Here is an 11,104-nt window from a genome sequence, read left to right on the forward strand (position 1 = left end):
CCTTGCTTAAACATCTGCTAAACAGTGTGAGCAGTTATCTATGTTTGTAGCCTGCTAGGCTTACCTAAGTGTTTCTTTTCCTCTGGACTTGTGTTTTAATAAAAGCTAAAACTAGTTTTGAAGAGCATACAAAAGTACTTTCTCTTTGTATTAAACCTATCTGATAACTGTCTAGTTCCTGTTATGAGAAACAATCATTTTCCTACAAGCCTTGTCAGTTATTTTATAGACCTCTGTTCTCTGCAGTCATGCTCAAGGATTAAGTTTTAGTCTATTCAGTCCTGCCTTATGTGAGTGTGGTTTCATATCTGATCCATGCTGCCCTGTACAGGTTTTCTAAATCTCGCTTCTCTTAGGTTCAGCACTAGTTGATGGTATTCAGCATAGATAATTTCTAAATGCTGTCTCCTGTTTTCCTTAACTAGTAAGCTTGTTTCCATTTGCTAGCTTGGGCTGATGTTTGCAGTGAGCTTTCTACACTTACAGAACTTTCTGAAGGGAGTAGAAGCTATCTTAGAATTAGGGTTGGAGTTTTCCTTCCCAGAATCATTAGTCATGCAATAAATGGCATTAAATTCTGTCTGTTGTTCTGTCCATGAGGATCGTGTCAGAATCAAGATCTTTTGGGGTCTGTAGTCATGGTTAGCTTTGAGTATTCTGCTTTTTTCACATCGATTGATGCTGAAAACAGGGCTTTGAAATCTTTTCACTTACGAAAACTAGCTATTTGTTCCTCTCCTTTCTGAATTAATGGCCTAGGAGTATACCAAAGGCCCCTTCTATTTCATGTTACCTATCATGCTCTTGAAGGACTGATCTGAAGACTTTTCAAAAACACTGTGTTCCTTTGAGTCATCCTCTGTGCTTAGGTGCCGACTCCTTCAGAGACTTGTTTAGTTTTTTTGAGGCATTACTACTCTTCAACTTCATGCTGTGCAGTTGGTGATAAAAAGTACCATTAAATCCTAATGACTTGGTCCTGATTCACAAATTTGTTCTAAAATGTTCCAGTCAGGTCCTTGTTCATTCATCCCTAGTTTTAAAAAACTTTGGGAAAGTAGTCTCTATCACAGACAAACCATTCATTTGGCTTTTGTGATGTAGCCTTCAAATTCTCAAAGGCTCTGTTCATACTTGTTTCTTTCTTGGGCTTGCAAACTCTTTTGCAGACTGCCTGCTTCTGGTCAATTTGAAGAGATTTTAATATTCTTTTATCATATCGCTCCTTAAGTATTTCTGCTTATGGTACATATGGTATGGTACAGATTTAAACTGGGTTATTCATTTTCACTTCTCTTTGTTTTGGCATGACTTCTAGTTATGGAAAGATACGGCTTCACTGAGGAGTACATTCACAGTTTAAAAGTGCTATTATTTTTGTGTATTTTGATTAGCCCATGAGACTGATTAAAACTTGTCTTTTAAGCAACATTTTATCTGTTTAGCTATACTGTACCATTTTTAACTGTTACTTTCAGGTAGTTTCATTGCTCATTGCTTTCCTCCTTTTTTTCCTTTCTTAAAGGGAGAAATTTGCCTTAAATTTCAAGAAGTTCAATATAAAAATGTTTTAGGATGTACTTCTTTCCATTACTGACAGCTGAGGTTTTGTTTCCTATCAGTCTTTCTGTTGCAGAAGATAAGCTTTTTCCCATTAGTGGCTTACACACTTTTACTGTATACTGGCAGTATGTTATACAAGTTTCCTAATGAAATTGCAGTGTTAGTGAAGTCCCAATTTGCTGTAGCTGTTAATGAAATACCAACGTGCCACCAAATGATGATGTTGCATGTAAAGTCCAGTCATTGCTGTACTGTCCTTCTGAAACATCTCGTCAAAAAGGCTGATGAAGAGAGAGGGAATCCCTTCTAAACATGATCTACTATTCTGGTCTCACACAGCATGAATGGATTCAGTTTCCTGGTTTTAGTATATCTGGAGAGAGAGCAAGAATGAAAAAGATTATACTTGGGACTCTGTGGTGAATACTTAACATTTCACCTACTTGTTCTTCAGGTAACTAGGCAATCTTAAGGCACTATTCTTTAAAAATGGGAAGGGCTTTTTTCAGTAGAACTGGTTTAATACAAAAAGTAGAGTTTGTATTTTAAACTAAAGAAGTATCAAATTATTTCATGTGTTTATAAGGCTTATGACTTTTTACATTTCACTTTTTGTTATCACCCAGTTGGGGCCATTATTCTATGCTGAAGGCTCATTTTGAAGAAACACTGGTTGGAAAGATAAGTCACTTGAGAGTACTCTGTTCTATGACTTCTCATGAGTAGTTATAATAAGAAATCTCTTATCAATTAACTTTGACTTGTTTCTATTCCATCTTCAGGCTTTTTGGAATATAAATGCGTCAGTTCAGGCATCATTCACCTAATTAATTTCATGATATAACATGTTAAAATAGTGAAGCAAAACAAAGGGATTAGTATTAGTCTAGGAATACAAAGTAAGCCTAAATCTGATAACTTTACTGTTATAAATTAGTTCATTCACCCTGACCACCACCCTGTGGGACTGTGCACTTGGGGCTGTGCAGTTCACTAAGAGAGAGCTGGTTTGTATGAATGCTATCCTCTAAATGAAGTTATAACATTGCAATTTTCCCTTTTATTACTCATTGGAAAAGTGAAGACTAATGGAAGAAAAATAGTCAGGTTTGCTGGAGAACAGTCAAGGGCTAACTAGTTGGCTTACACCATCACAGATTTGTATTAATTAGCCTTGTTACAGGCTAAATGACATTAAGCCAAATTCTGTCATTTTATACATTTTTGTATGTATGGTTTATACAACAGGGATTATATTAGAGTTTTTGGGGAAATAAAGATGGAGGAAAGCTATAATAGAGCTTTTAATCTGTACATTTCTGTTTATTCTGGCTATTGGTTGCAAATTTAGAAATGCTGCTTTGGCTTTTCCTTGACTAAATCTGCAAGAATGTTAAATTTGTTCAGCAAGACTGAAGACTGCCAGACAGAACGGGGAATATTTTCATATCTGTGTATTTATTCCGTGTTCTAGCAGACAGTTGAAAAGCATGATATTTCCTACTTCACTTCCTTTTAGTAAGTTGTTACAACTGTTGAGACTCAATGATCAAAGGAAATGCAGATAAAAAAGCTGAAGAATGAAATGTACTTCAGGAGTAACATGTGCTAAGCTCTGGACTGTTTTCTGTACACAGGGCTACATGCAACAACATTGTTTTGTGTTCTGTGCAAGGGTCTGGCAAGACACAAAAATGCTTATTCTTCCCTTTTTTTGGATTGGGAACAGTTGTTTGGGGACAACTTTGGAAGTCTGGTATTCCCCAAGAGTTTTAGTTCTGAGGACTTGGCAATATCAGAATTTGTGTGACTTCTACTTAGTAACACAGATTTGTGATCTCCAGGGTTTGTACTGCTTTGTTTTTAAGAACCTAAAGTTTGGATGCAGGTATTAATTATGTTAGAGTTAGGTTTATGACTCTCTGTGGCCTTACATTAATAAATCATACTTATTGATCTTCAGTGGGAAGCTTGGAGGCAATACTCAGGTAATAATGGCTACTTGTTGTCCTACCTGTTCTTTTGAGTTGATGGTTAGTTGCCTGCATCTTCCTTATTTTTCCTCATGCCTTCCCATAATGTTACAGTTGTATTCAAGATTCTTGAGTTCAGGCAAAGAGCAAAACAGCAGTAGGGTGAGAATATAGACTGAATGCACTTGTACCTAAGAAACAATGAGCGTGCATCCCATGTATTCTGGTTTGGATCAATGCAGGCAGACATTTCGTGCAAAACTACAGTTTATGAAATGGAAAAATCCTCTTTTTATGGTCATTAGATATCAGATCTATACAGAACATGTTTTCTTAAAACTTTCTACATTTGGTTTCAGATGCAACTCACATAAGATTTTTCGACACATCAATACTTTTGCTTATCTAAATAAAGGTGAAAGCTGTGTGACCTTCATGACATTCAGTGCTGCAAAGAAGGCCTTTTCTGTTCAGTGACTTTGATGTAAAGATCAGAGATTTCCTCACATGCTTTGATATGTAAGATCTACAGCTTTGACTCAATGCATAAATACTGAAAACATTCATACTCTTCCAGATTAAAAAAAAGTGTACAAGCTGACAACAATGAATTGCCATCTTCAGATTGTATTGTATGTGTTTACTGTAAGACACAAAGTTAATTTAATTCACAACACATTCTAATAAATGTATTTTAACTTAAATATACTTTATTAAAATCACAAGCAGGAGTAATTTGAAATAGGCAGAGTCCCAGGAAGAGCAGTGTGCAAAAAACCAGAGGATGACAAAATGCTGGGAGGTCCTGCTTTTAGCACTGCCTGGCTTTGGAGACAATAGGTCATGCAGCTAATGTGGTAGCAGGCGAGGTCGTTTTCTTTCTTTCTGAGAGGTATATTGCACACCAAAGCAGAGGTGGTATGCGGCCTATGATTCAGAGTGTTTTCGGACTTTCTCTTGATAAGTGAAGGGGTTACATGAAGGTAATTTGTATAAAGGAATTTGGCTTAGATTTTATTAGTGCTCCTGCCATTGAGACTTATTACAGATGATGTAGGAAGATGAAATCCCAGCTTCTGTTTGGCTATATCACGATCTGTACCTTGAAAATAGAAAATTATCTCATGCAGTTTGGAAAGTGAAAGAAAATAAATAGCAGCTCTATGGAAAAAATTCTCTGCCAGCTACTTGAAATGATTGCTAACTGTAATGTTCTCAGGATTTTAGTAATGGATCCTATTAGGTTCATCACTTCATTTTTTTTTCCTCTGAAGTGTAAACATAAAATACATACTTTACTGGTAAAGTAACCAGAAGGAAATAAAGCCAAGTAAAGCATGCAGAAGGATGCAGTCTGTTTCCAGAAATAATGTGTTCTCTCCCACATACCCAGCCTCAAGATACTGATTTGAGGTCCAGTATGGCATGAGCTTTTCAGAGTTGGTTTTTTTTTTCCAGATACCCAGTCCTTGCTGCTGTTGTTTCAATTTGCAGATAGGTTATGGCCTCTCTGTCCTCTGTTGTGTGGTATAAAAGAAAAAAAAAAAAGAATAAGAGAAAAAGAAATAAGTAGAAATTAAAAAAAAAAAAGAAAAACTCTGGGATTTTCATCTAAACATATTCCTGCTACCAAGAAAAGCTGGAAAGAGGAAAAAAGGTATAAGGTATAATAGAACTCATATATGTGCAATAAAAATGTTTTAACTCTATGATGTGTTTTTATAGTAACAGTAACGTGAAAATTATTAAAAAGCAACCCCAAGAACTAAAAGATGACATTAAGTCCCTCCCAGATTCAAGCTATTGCTGCTTCTTACACTGCATAATGAGTGTGTTCATTGGAACTGCATATCAGCTGGAATCCTTTCAGTTGTCCCCTGCTCCTCGTTTGTATATCGTTGATGGCAGGGCATGAATAATTTTTGGCCTTATGCAATAAAATGCTGCCAGGTCAGTATTTTCATACCATTTTGTTGTAGGGAAAGCACCCCAGATTTGGGTACCTTAACTGTAGGTCATTCCTTCTTCATAGTGTTGCAGATGTAACAGCAATGCGGTCTGATTCCCACCTGTGTCGTGTTAAGGCTGAGAAGTCTCACTGATCTGAGCTAGGTCCCATCTTTTCTCTTGGTCTGAGCTGGGAAATGATGGTTCCATCTGCTGTGGCTCCTCTCCAGCATCGTTTTACCACATGTGTTAGTTAAAGGAAACTAATTATAAAGTAAGTAACAGGGTGACTTTTTTTTTACTGCTACTGGGGTGCTGTACCTCTGGTTTTGCTTCCAAACTTACGTTTTATTGCTGTACCTGTTTTCACAGTAAGTATTTCATCTGTTCCCACCTGACTGGATACAAGACTTTGCAGTGTGTCAATTTACTGTGAGTCAAAGCAGAAGGAAGATCTCAAGGTACTTCTATAGGTTGGTCCTGTTAGGCTCCACACCAAGTTCCTCAGATTGCCACGTTCTTCCCAGGCTCCTCAGGCTGCAATCTTCCTCTGCAGTAGCCATGATTTTCACTCCTCGTGGGGCTTCCTCCCTTCAACCAATTTATGAACACTCAATAGATTTATTATAGTATTTGAGTTTTGTTGTTACCGTTTCTCAGAAATGCTAAACAAAAAACCATTTTAAACTGACAGAATATGGAGAAGCAACTGCTTTTAATAAACACTATGGGATATGTGCGTGTGATTTGAAAGAATTGCAAAATTAGACAGGCTAAACAAAACACACAGAAGTTTAAGATATGGAAAAATATTAGCTCTGCCTTGTAGCTATCTGTGTAACTCTGATTAATACTTACAATTTCAGACAGTATTAAGCTGATATTTAAAAATTACAAAAAAATTCATTTTTCTTTCTCGCATGCCTACAGGCAGCATATTTTAGCGGTGAGCAGGAGAAGAAAAATGACTGCTGTTGTCATAATCCCGTAATGAAGTTAGCACCACCTGGCTTATGCACTGTATACTCCGTAGTCCATAATTTTTATAAACTCTTTCCTTGAACGATTTTCCCACTTTCTTTGGAAATTTCTAGGAAAAAGAAAGTGTGCCAAGAATTCATCATAAAACATTGAGAACTTGAGTATCTGTATTTATGCCATTAGAGAGGAGCTGATGGTTTTCCTTTTTGACTAGAATTATGACTATTAACAGAATACAGCTTCAGCTATCAGATGAGTGCTCTCTCTCCCTATTTGGATATAGGGTTTTCTCACCTCAGTAGCTCACCTCACCATTCCTGCTCTGTGCTGTGCTGCCAGGTGCCCTGGCACAGTCTGAAGGTTTGGGTTACATAAAGTTGGGTTATTTATACCATTTCTCACTAATCCTCATGCTGTTAACCTGAACTCATCTTTGATCTTGTTCAGCAGGGTGTCACGAGTTTCTAGCTTGACTCATACAGTTTCTCATGTACTACCTTTGTTTTTTGCTTTAAGAATAATAATCTTTATTCTTCCATGTAAGTGATCTGTCCTTCCATTGTGGCTTCTGCAGTTTAATTGTGAATTATTCCCGTTTCACCACTTTTTGTTTTTATTCAGAGTAATTGTATTATTACTGAGTCTGCCTTAAGAAGGTTATTGAATATCTTCCCAATATTTTGTGTATGTTTGCATGATGACAGAGAGAAAAAGTGCCTTGCAATTTGTAATCAGAATCTTTAAAGTAGTTATAGACTACGATTTAAGTGCCTTTGTTTTTATTCCGTTAGACTTTTACATAGTTTATATATGTTTTTATTGCCTTGAGATATTGAGTACAAGTCGGACTGCTTGAGAGTGTCTGGCATAAAATTCAGTAGTGCAAAATGTTGTTGCAATTTTCTTGTGGAAGAATAAATTAGAGGTATATTTCATGTATTGAAAAGGGGTTGGGGAAGAATTGTTATTCCTTCCAAGTGAATTATTTTCAGTTGTCAGATTTCAAAGCTCCAAGTAAGAATATCATATGGATCATCTGTTATCTGCTTAGATTCCCAGCTGCCTTTCAGACCAACTCTGGCAGAATTTCTCATGCTAAATTCTATAAATTGCATGTTTTGAAGTAATTTAAAATAAGGATTTCTAGGGTAGGGTTTTTCAGAAGTATTCAGAACTGGATTCTTTCCAGTCTTTCTGAAATTAAAGTTTTACTGTTGATGTCAATAGAGAAAAATTTGGCTAGTGCTGAATAGTTTGAAAATCCCACTGCTGGTTACTAGAAGCAAAATCATTGGTATTCCTTAATCTCTTCAGGTGGCAGGGCCTGTTTGGTTCAGCCAAGTAATTTGGATTGGCCACACTGAAACTGTTGATAATGTAATTCCGTACTTATATCACGAAGCCAAGAGGAAAAATTAATTTCTTATCCTGTAGGCACTGAATGAAATATAAACCACACAGATGTAGTTGTAGACTGTCTTTCAAGAAGCCTTAGTTCGTACCCTGTGTATCATCAAATAGAGGTATTGTATGATATAAGCAGTCTTGCAAGTATGAACTATTTTAATAGACAGGAGCTTGATTTGAGGAAATAGCTTGTGTTACTCACGATGCAGTTCTTTTAAAAGCCTGAGCTAGTCCTGTGTAATACTTAACTCCCTGCTTGAATTTTGTTTCCTAAAATACAGCTCTAGAGATAGAGTCATTATTTACAGTTCATACCCATAGTCGGTAACACACTACAGGGCGAACCTGTAAATCAAAGCAATCATCAAGGTAAAGAGCTTTAGGAAAAGATGAGTTTCATACAGAGAATGGTATGGAAGACTTGATCTAGGATACAAAGTCAGTCTCAGATTTTTGTGTGCATGCATTAGTGTCATTGTGGTAGCATCACTGGGGTAAAAGAAAATCCTATTTAAACAATGTGTAATTAATTGTAATTAAAAAGCAGATAAAACATGGAGTTAAAATAATGAAACAAATCTGCTTACAAAATGATAGCTTGAGGGAACACCATGAGATGACTGAAAAAGCGAAGGAAAATAGCCATCACATACAGGGGTGTGGTAATTCCAATTTTATTTTGAAACTTGAAAGCTACCACTAATTTGATTTTAATTTTTTGGCATGAACTGAAGAAAAGTGTAGATATGGTTGTGCGAATGTTCCTGAAGAATGAAAGCAGAAAGTGAAAAGGCAGCAGTTTGTGTTTCACACATTGTTCAGGAACCTTGAGAGCTGGGTTTCGTTGCTCTGGTTTAGAATAGTTCAATAACCACTGCAAACTGAATGCTACCTGTTGTGGGAAGTCCATTTCTTCAGTCCCCTAAAAACATTAACTGAGGGTAAAAAAATCAAAACCCCATACTACAGAGATGTTAAATATTGTTTGTGACAACAAAAGCTCAGTAGTCTGTTCCACCAACAAAGTATTGATGTATGATGAATTACAAAATCAAAGTCAACATGAGAATTAGTTGGTGATCAAAACTTATCCAGAGTTGATATAAAACTGTCAAGAACAAAACAAAATATAGAACAAATGTAGACATTTTGTAAGACTCAGTATGTCTAGTCCACATCAAAGCTAAGCTAGTCTTTCTTCTTGTTTGATAGTTTATATATCAAAACCAGAAACACTTCACACACCTCTCACGTTTCTGATCTATAGTTTAGCAAGAGGTGGGATATTCAGTACAAGTCATTGGTTGTTAGTGTCTGTAGATGCATAGTTTAGGAGTCTGAAATATACTTTGTTCACAGTCGTAATCTAAAAAGATGTCTAAAACACAAGCCATACAGTTAAGTATATGACATAACAACTTGGTAATGTTGCTCCAAAATCTTATTCATCTTTTTAACCTTGGATAATTTCCTCCCCGATAAATTGTATGCAGGCAGCTTGTCCAGAAAAGGAATTGCTCATTTAGATAACTGCTGTTAATTCAGCTGAAAAAAAGAAGGGTAATATCACCTCTGCTTGTTAGAAAAGCAGTGCTCAAATTTGGCAAGAACATCTTTGAGTTTTCAAATGCAGTTGGTTTTATTGACTGCACGGCTCCGCTCCTTGTCTAACTAGAAACAGAACCGCTTGAGATCACTGTGATCTCAAAGACTGTGGCTCTTTGCTCCTTGCTCAGCTATAGCTCTGCTGAACGCAATGCTGGGCGTTTCACCACATTTGCTTGCTGCTTTTGATTCCAAGCTGTTTGGAGCAGACCTGTTTATGTAAACATGCATACAGAAACGATCTGCAGCAGGCATGGATGGTTATCCAAGATTAATCAGAAGAAAGAGGACTCGTCAAGAACGTAGGTCCCAGCAGGCCCAGCTTCTGTGGGGCATTATGTATGCAGGAAAGAGTTAGGGAGCGAGGAGGGAGGTAATGCAAATGGATGGGGCCTCATTACAATTTGCATACCTGTGAAAGTATGCTCTCAGACATTTGTAGGGCAAGAGAAGGATACAGTTCCCTCACTCAGGAGTCCATTTTCTCTTCTCTCCCTGGAGCTGCAAATCTACAAATGAGCCTAAAGGGATGTGATCAGTGCAGTATAAAAAAGTCCAATGTAATTTATATAGAATCAGTCCTTGTTGTGGTAGCAGAAAGGAACACGGTAAATAAGCCTACAGGGGACACCATAAAATTGCATTTAGACTTCTTGCAGTATGCAAGTTAATCTGCTTAGACCTAATTTTGTGGGGGAGTTTGTGCCATGGAGTCTGGATATATCCTAAGGGACCTGGTTCTCTATAGTGTGGGGCATCCAGCAGCAGTGAAGGATATATAGCATTAATGATTTTATAACAATAATAATTTTGATCTTCGGCAACTGTTTTAAATAGCTGGAAGTGTGTGTAAAACAATAGGAGCAAATATGTCTCCTTATAATCATACTCCTATAAATAACGGATTTTACTGTATTGAGAAAATGATTTCCTTCTTGTGTTATCCAGTACCTCATTATACCCACTGTACAACAGCCAAAAACCTTGGCTACCCAAGGACAAAAGTGTCATTTTGTTTAAAGATGTACTTGTGTCTCATTTATTCAGGGCATCTTAATTGTTAGATCTGCGTACGGTAACAGAGCTGCTTTTTACCAAGTGATAGCTTATAGCAGGTTTACCCCGATTCACAGGGTAATGACAGAAACATGAAAGAAACTTCCATAAGTCCCAGAAATGATAAAATTCTAGCGGTGTCATATATAGGTTTTTGAAACCGCATGAATAGTAACAAAAAGGCTTTTTGTCTTGTGAAGGAAATGTTAGTGTATCAAATCCAGGATATTTTGTATAATGCAGAGACGTTGCCTTGTTCAAGTTGCAACACTTAAATCACCGGTTGGCTTGAAAGGAGGAAAAGCTAAAACAGAACAAGTGGCAAAATGCTGGAGCATACTGCTGAAAAGCAAAACCACTGCATTGTATCATCAGCTAAGGGGAAAAAACCCCAAATCACTCTAAATTATTATAACATTCCTTTTTGAAACCTAGGCTTCATTTTTTCAGTTTTGAAAATCTCAAACTTACAGAAAGCAAGGGGACAAGGGAAGAAAATTATCCAGAGGGTTGCATCAAGGTCTCCATGAGGCCGTGTAGCATCCAAACCCACTGTTAAAAACAACTAAGGG

General features: G+C 36.9%; 1 long non-coding RNA gene across 1 annotated transcript; it reads left to right on the forward strand.

Annotated features, from left to right (window-relative positions):
* The first annotated feature begins 2,131 nt into the window (after positions 1-2,131).
* On the forward strand, positions 2,132-6,644 carry LOC142082444 (uncharacterized). Its single transcript, XR_012673707.1, has 3 exons — positions 2,132-5,193; positions 5,569-5,757; positions 5,856-6,644. It is a non-coding gene; the product is annotated as an uncharacterized LOC142082444 (long non-coding RNA).
* The last annotated feature ends 4,460 nt before the right edge of the window (positions 6,645-11,104 follow it).

This window comes from Calonectris borealis, chromosome 4 (genome assembly GCF_964195595.1).
Source record: "Calonectris borealis chromosome 4, bCalBor7.hap1.2, whole genome shotgun sequence".
Classification (NCBI taxonomy): Eukaryota; Metazoa; Chordata; class Aves; order Procellariiformes; family Procellariidae; genus Calonectris; species Calonectris borealis.